The 7,676-nt window shown below is 46.7% G+C and overlaps 1 pseudogene; it reads right to left on the reverse strand.

The window, feature by feature from the left end:
• Positions 1–2,336: 2,336 nt before the first annotated feature.
• LOC104984968 lies at positions 2,337–3,014 on the reverse strand (annotated as a pseudogene).
• Between the last annotated feature and the right edge of the window lie 4,662 nt (positions 3,015–7,676).

Below are 7,676 nucleotides of genomic sequence, written 5' to 3' on the forward strand. Positions count from 1 at the left end.
TGCCAAAATGGTCAGGGACTGCAGGAAGCCAAGAGGCCTCAGAAGGAACCAGCACTGCCAACAATACCTTGATCTAGGAATTTCACCTCCAGGGCTGACAGCAAATAAATGTCTGTAGTTTAAGTTTCCTGCTCTATGGTATTTTGTTACAGCAGCAGGAGCAGACTAGTACATGTGAAAAGAGGTATTTTGATCTTGGGTGGCCTCAGCCTGCAACAACCTGGAGTAGGGCCTGGGTTCCCAGCCCAAGACTGAGGCTGGGTCACAGTGGATCCTAGCCACAAGACCAGTGGTCAGTGACAGGGGCCCTAGCCTTCAGCTTTGCAGAGAATAATTTATATAAAGATGGAAAGTGGTGAAGCAAGTAAAGTATTTGTTAAGAGGAGAAAAGTGCAGTGCATGTGAATAGATACACATGTGGACTCAGAGGGAAAGTCCCTGAGTCTCACCCTCATGGCATTTAAATTATTCTTATGGGCTATTTCTTTTGGGTTCCATTTGGCCAGTCGTTCTGATTTGTTCTGGTTCACAGGCCATATTTGGTATATCTCAGGAACCTCCCATGTGTATGCACGCATCTCCTAGCCAAGATGAATCCTACTGAAAAGGCCTGTGGGTAGAACATCCTTGACATAACTCTCCTTTGGCCTCCTGGGGGCCTTTTCTGCACATGTGAGGTCAGGGAGGTCTCCTGACTTAGGGAATGAGAAGTATGTGGTCTGTGCAGGGTCCAGCCTCCTCCCTTAATTGCCCTGCTTTCTTGTCTGGGAGTTTCGGTCAATAGAGAATGAATCTCCAATTGCTTTACCCTGGGGAAGGAGGGTAGGGGGGTGGCATCTGCCTCCTGCCTCGATTTGACTCAGAGGGAGTGTCAGTGACAGGGAAGAGAAGAGGTCTGCAACCTCATCCTGGAGTTCTCCAACGCTGGCTGGCCAGCCTGGGAAACATACGTGGAACCAGCAGAGACCAGGGAGGAGAGGTCAAGGTGGGAGGAAATCCAGCAGAGCACGTGATCTTGGACTTGGATGAGGGGAGCCTGAGGGAGCAGGCTGGGCTCAGCAGGGTTAAAGGGTGCTGAGGGTTCCAAAAAGATGCAGGTGCTGGGCAGGTGGGTCATGGGTGCCTCCACCAGGATAATCAGAACAGTGGCCAGGTGAGGGAGAACAGGAGCTAAGGAAGGGCGGTGGGAAGGCTGCTCTTTGGAGAGGTGATAATATTAAGGAAAAATAGAGGAAGGGACCGTACTGAGAAAGGAGGGAAGTCCAGTGAGCTGTCTTTGAGTGGAGAGTGAGAGCACATTTGTGTGTTGTGGGAATGTTCTAGAAGGGAGGCATGACTGGCACTGCAGATGGGGGAAGTGACAGTAGTGGGAGTGGAGTCTGTGAAGGGACCATCAGGAGGAGCAGGTCAGGCCTTTCAGGGGACCAAGAACAGTCCCATCTCATCACTGGAGGGAGGGGAATTCTTGGCTGTGTGGTCACCCATCCTTCTGAAACCAAGCAGGACCCTGTGGGGCTCCTGGGCATGGAAGCCTTCCTGTGTCACGCATTCCTTATTTTGTGGAACAGACCCTAGCCTCTATGACCTTCTTTGTGTCCCAAAACTGAAAGTAAAAGTTGGTCACTCAGTCATGTCCAACTCTTTGGGACCCCATGAACTGTAGCCGCCAGGCTCCTCTGTCCATGGAATTCTCCGGGCAGGAATACTGGAGTGGATTGCCATCCCCTTCTTCAGGGGATCTTCCTACCCAAGGGATCAAACTCAGGTCTCCTGCATTCCAGGCAGGTTCTTTACCATTTGAGAAACCCTTACCAAATGGAGGCGACCACTTGGGGCCAGGTTTAACCTGCACACACCCTGAACCTATCAACCCCATCCTTGAAACATTGCAATAAACTCCTCACCAAATCCTCCCAGGTGAGATACACAGTTTTGAGGACACAAGCCCTCTGTGTTCCCCCTTTTTCTGGTAAAGCAATAAAGCTCTTCTTTTCTACTTCACCCAAAATTCTTGTCTCTATGATTTGATTCAGCACTGGGGCGGGCTTCCCTGGTAGCTCAGTTGGTTAAGAATCCGTCTGCAATGCAGGAGACCCTGGTTCAATTCCTGGGTCAGGAAGATCCCCTGGAGAAGGTACGGGCTACCCACTCCAGTATCCTTGACTTCCCTGATGCCTCAGATGGTAAAGAATCCACCTGCAATTCTGGAAACCTGAGTTCAATCCCTGGGTTGGGAAGATCCCCTGGAGGGGGGAATGGCAACCCACTCCAGTATTCCTGCCTGGAGAATCACCACAGACAGAGGAGCCTGGCTGGCTACAGTCCATGTGGTTGCAGAGTCAAACATGACTGAGAGACTAAGAATAGCACAAAGGCATGACTTTGAAGCTGTCCCATCCTCTGCCTGTCTCTAGGCTTCCACACCCCCTGACACACAGCCTGCACCCCCTGCCTGATTCCTCCAACTTCTTTTTTTGCCCTTATTTGCATTTATTTTTGCAGTATTTATTCCCAGGCCATAAGTTTTTGTTCCTTCAGTGTCTTCTGGGCTATCTTTTTCTTCTGTGCCACCTCCTCTTATGGTTTAGGAACAATCTGTCCTTTTTCAGTAAGGATCATCTCACTGTGGCAGGGAGAGCCCATGTATGGGTTGATCTGACCATGAGCTCTGTATGCCTGCACCGATCTTGGGAGCTTTGTTCACCGGATGTGCTCAATGACCAGAGGATCTACATCTAAGCCCTTAAGTTCAGCACTACTCTCTGCATTTCTGAGCATGTGCAGTAAAAATTCAGCAATCTTTTTGGGTCACCAACCCTGCATCCAGCCCCACTACTTGGCCTGTGCCCACCTACCAACTCCGCCATTCTAATGACGGAATGGCACATGTTGCTTCTTAAAGGTGACATCCTTCAGATACATGGTGGCTTTTTGGATATGCATACCCTTAATGGCCTGGGCAGTTTCACAAATGTTCTCAAAGTAAACACAAAGATCTGAACCTTTTGAGTTGTATGACTTTGTGGGGTTTTCTGGGTCAAGCACACCATCTTTAGAAGTCATGTTTAGAAGTCACAGGTTGCTTACCAGAAAAACTCCCTCCAACTTCTATCTCGAGTCTGAGATGGGCTTAGGTTGGTGTCTGCAGGAAGCATGGGTGGATGGTGACCTGCAGGTCTGCAGTCCCACAGGAATTGTGGCAAATACACACTCAAGTCGAAAAATACATCTGTTTTGATCATTTTATTTTCATGTAAATGACACTTTGAAAGGTCAAGGATTCAAGCTCTAGCTCAGAGATGAGTCACCAGGAAAATTCTCAAGGTACAGTTGTATCAGTTCGCAAGGCTTGAGTTCTTAAATGATAGTTTTAAAAAATAGAAATATACCTGAGAGAAAGAAAATCGCAAAGGGTGCCTGCCCCTAAAACCCCGGGCTTATGAGTCCCAACAGGAGACCTCATCTCTTGCCTCTCACCAAACACTGTACCCTCAGGACCCACAAGAGTTAAGCCCCATGTCTTTGCTTCCAAACCTCAAGGGAAACAAGGAATCCCCATCTCTTTCAATGATAAGCATGTCAAGGTTGTTCAGCTTATTTTTCTAAACATATAAAATCAAAGTTGAATTTTTTAAGTATTTTCCCCAAACAAAAAAAATATAGAAAACATCAATGTGGTGGGGGAGGAGATTGTCCAGTTTAAATCTTACATTGCTGACTTTCCAGAACACAAGTTTATCACATCATCGACAACTGAGAACAAACCAAGTTAAGTGAACTCTGCTATCATTAAGCTATTAAGCTTAATTTTATTAAAGATAAATATAATTAATATATCATAAATAAATACATATGCCTACTTCCAAAATATGATGACATAAAAGAGTCTAGTAAATTCTCCTAAAATACAAGGAGACAACATTTTCAGGTTATCAGTCAGTAGTATAGAGTTTTATTTTTACTTCTTGTCTTTTAGGTCCCCAGCCTCCAAGATCTAATGCCTGATCTGAGGTGTAGCTGATGTAGTAGTAATAAAGTGCATGATAATTGTACTGTGCTTGAATCATCCCCAAACCATCCCTCCCCACCCCCCACAGGTCTATGGAAAAATTGTCTTCCAGGAAAACAGCCCTTGGTACCAAAGAAGTTGGGGACCTCTGAAACAAGCAAATTTTGTCCATGGAGTGTTCTCAATTGGCATTAAATAATTTCCAGGCATGACGGATTTTTCTTGATGTCTTATTTAACCAGACGGAAAACAGATCAATCCCCACCCCCCACCCCTGCTATCTGACATTTTCCAGAGCATAATTTAACTAAGGGTATCACTACTTCTTTGGTTTCTCTCTCTTTCTTTTTAATATTTATCTATTTGGCTGTACTGGGTCTTAGTTGCAGTAAGACAGATCTAATTACCTGATGGGGATCAGGCCCCAGTCCCCTGCATTGGGAGCACAGAGTCTTAGCCACTGAACTACAAGGGAATTCCTGGTTTGCCTCTTTGTTTGGGGACTCAAGACCTTGCACGGCCTCCCCCACAGCATGTGCGGCAGGAACTCTGGGCCAGGCTGGGTAAAGGCCACCCCAGCCACCCGAACTCTGTGTACTCAGCCAGAATAAATAGGCAATGGGACAAACAGATAAGGCAAAACTGCATGCCTCCAAAAACTATGTTTCACTATGGAATTCATTTTTCTACTTATGCTTAAGGCTGACTGTGTCTGATAAGAGAAGAATTCAGTTTCAAAATTAATTAAAACCTCATTTTTTTGTCTGTCTCTATTCCAAACGGCAGGCACTGGGACATACCCTGCTTCCTTGTCCTCTCAGCTCGTCCAGCCTTCACAGTTCTTTAACCCATATAGGGGGAAGGTGGCTTCACTGCTCAGTTTCTGATCTGAGAGCAAAGAGTTCTTCCCTCATAGTCATACTTAAAAAGCAGCAAAATAAAGGAACTCAGGTTTCTAACTTCCCACAAGCTACAAATCCTCCCATCAAATTCAAAAGAGAGGATGTCAGTACAGTTCATCTCCCAGACACATCGTTGGGAGTTTATTTCTAACACACCTCAGCTCAAGCTCACATACAGACTTCTGGGTCATATAGAACCAAACAAATAAAAATATGTGTCAACAACAATCTAGAAAAGAGGCTTCAAGAATAGTGTTTGAAGGGACCTGGAGTTCACTTCATCTTTTTCTCCAGTCCACCATTCTGCCCAAATATTTAACCCCAAAACTAACTGACGAAGTATCTCCTCCCTACCAGGCAGGGGGCCTAACAGAGAGAAGGGATGCCTGTAAGAAGTTGACCACACCTGGGAAATTGCTAAAATGTCCGTCTTGATATGACAAATACTGAAATAAATTCTTAAAAAAAAAAAGAGAGAGAGAGAGAAGACAAATACTTCCCAGTGGGAGATGTGAAGGAGAGGTAAGCATCTCATCTATTTTTAAAATCAGGAGGAACAGCAGCTGTTGTATTAAAGCTTGTTAATTACTTATCTCTGGTAAAGCCATAGACTTCTGCCTGGAGAGCCCATGAGACCCGCCCCAACCTGGTCTCTTCCCTTTAGCCCATGTATCAGGGCTCAGAGGCACAGACCACTCTAAATAGTAGTGTGTGCACACTACTTCTTGCTTCTGAGACATACATCCAAATTCAAGATGCTGTTTGATCTCTTTCACTTTCTTTCACTTTTTCTAAATATCCTGCTTGAAAAGTGGAGTCCGGAAAATCTCTGAACAAGGTGACTCTAGACCATTCCTACAGCCTCGATTCCCACCACACCCAGTGCAGCATGTACCTGCTCTGTCACAGAGGACAAAGGGACCTCTCAGACTCCCACTGACGCCCCGGGAACTGAGAACACTGGGGGCTCCGGCTCTTTACCTCCCACGTGAGCAAACGCCACCTCTCCTCTTACTGCCCTTCACAGAATTGGGGAGGTGAAGTAACACACAGAAACTGGCCACGACTGAGTGCCTCTGCTTACAGCCTCAGATCACCCACACAGGCACACACTCACATGCACATGCTGATAGAAGCCAATGCCTGTAGTGTCGAATCCACACTATTTTGAAGGATGGCTTCTTTGGCAAGGTCTTTGGGTAAACAGAGGTGGAAAGTGAGCTGGGCTGGCCTGGAGGGGTTCATGTTCTGAAGTCAGACATTTGTTCAAACCATCAGATGGAGAGCTGAGTGAGCTCAGGACAGGGCTGGCCAGGACAGGACAGGTCAGAGGACCCAGCTAAAGAGGAGGTTCCTGGGACACCACTGATGACAAAGGGCTGAATCCCAGGTCACACAGGACAGGGAAGGAGCAGAGATGTTGTCGACACTTGGGAAAGAAATGGTGGCAAGTGGAACAAAGACAAGATGGCAGACCCCTTGGACAGCTGGGCCGGGGGCAGAGCTGAGCTTCCTGAGAGACTCAGGAGGTTTGCCAGTCCCTAAGCACCATGGGAGGGCTCACCTACCACCCGCTGGTGAAAGGCGAGGCACTGAAGGCCAAGAGGTGGGGGAGGGGTGGTCTCTTCACATCTGAGCCTCCCTGTCAAGTCAATGAGTCACTCTGAACCTCAACTCAAAACCAGGGGGTTGTTCATAATAAGAATGGCTGCTGTGAGAAATCGAGACAGCAGATGTGAAAAAGGTTTCTGGCATCTATCAACCGAGATGGCACTAAACAAACACTGCTTCTTTCAGTTGCCAAGGGAACAGACACCCCCTCTATCCTCTTGACATCATGTGTTTGCCCAGCTACCACTCTGTTTGCAGAACCCATGGCCGTGAACCTCAGCTTGACCCTCATTCCTGGTGTCTTGTAAAAAACACTGACCATATGTGCCCAAAGAGTGAATAAACAGATGAATGAACAGCTGACATGAGCTTTCTGATGCTGGTTTCTGCTCCTGGAGATGCTGCTAATTGAAGGACTTGACAAAGTCACTCCACTTTCCTGAGTCTTGATTTTCTTATCTGAAAAAGGAGGCTACTCTTTAGACTGCTGCTGCTGCTAAGTCACTTCAGTTGTGTCTGACTCTGTGTGACCCCATAGACGGCAGCCCACCAGGCTCCCCCATCCCTGGGATTCTCCAGGCAAGAACACTGGAGTGGGTTACCATTTCCTTCTCCAATGCATGAAAGTGAAAAGTGAAAGGGAAGTTGCTCAGTCATGTCTGACTCTTCACGACCCCATGGACTGCAGCCTACCAGGCTCCTCCATCCATGGGATTTTCCAGGCAAGAGTACTGGAGTGAGGTGCCATTGCCTTCTCCATTTTTAGACTGCAGATAACCTCAAAGGCACCTCCACTCCATTTGTTTATCACCTGTTCAGGCTGTCATACCTTTTGAATGAACTGAGTCAGAAACACTGTACTCTGCAATGCTGAAGAACACAACGGATAGAAGAACTTCTTCAGGAGTGCCAGGGAACATCAGAAAGACAGAAAGGAGCCAAAGCTGAACAAAGTCTTAAAGACTCACCCCAAAGATCTCTTGATTGGCCCACAGATCACTATAAAATGCACCAAAATCCAAGTCCAGACACTGACCTTCAGCAGAACCACTCAAGTTACCGATCAATTCACACACACATCATCTTGACTAACACAATAACACTGTGAGGTGAGAACAACTATTGTTCCATTTTTCAGATGGAAAAAAGAAAGA

Source organism: Bison bison, unplaced genomic scaffold (assembly GCF_000754665.1).
Source record: "Bison bison bison isolate TAMUID 2011002044 unplaced genomic scaffold, Bison_UMD1.0 scf7180017864037, whole genome shotgun sequence".
Lineage (NCBI taxonomy): Eukaryota > Metazoa > Chordata > Mammalia > Artiodactyla > Bovidae > Bison > Bison bison.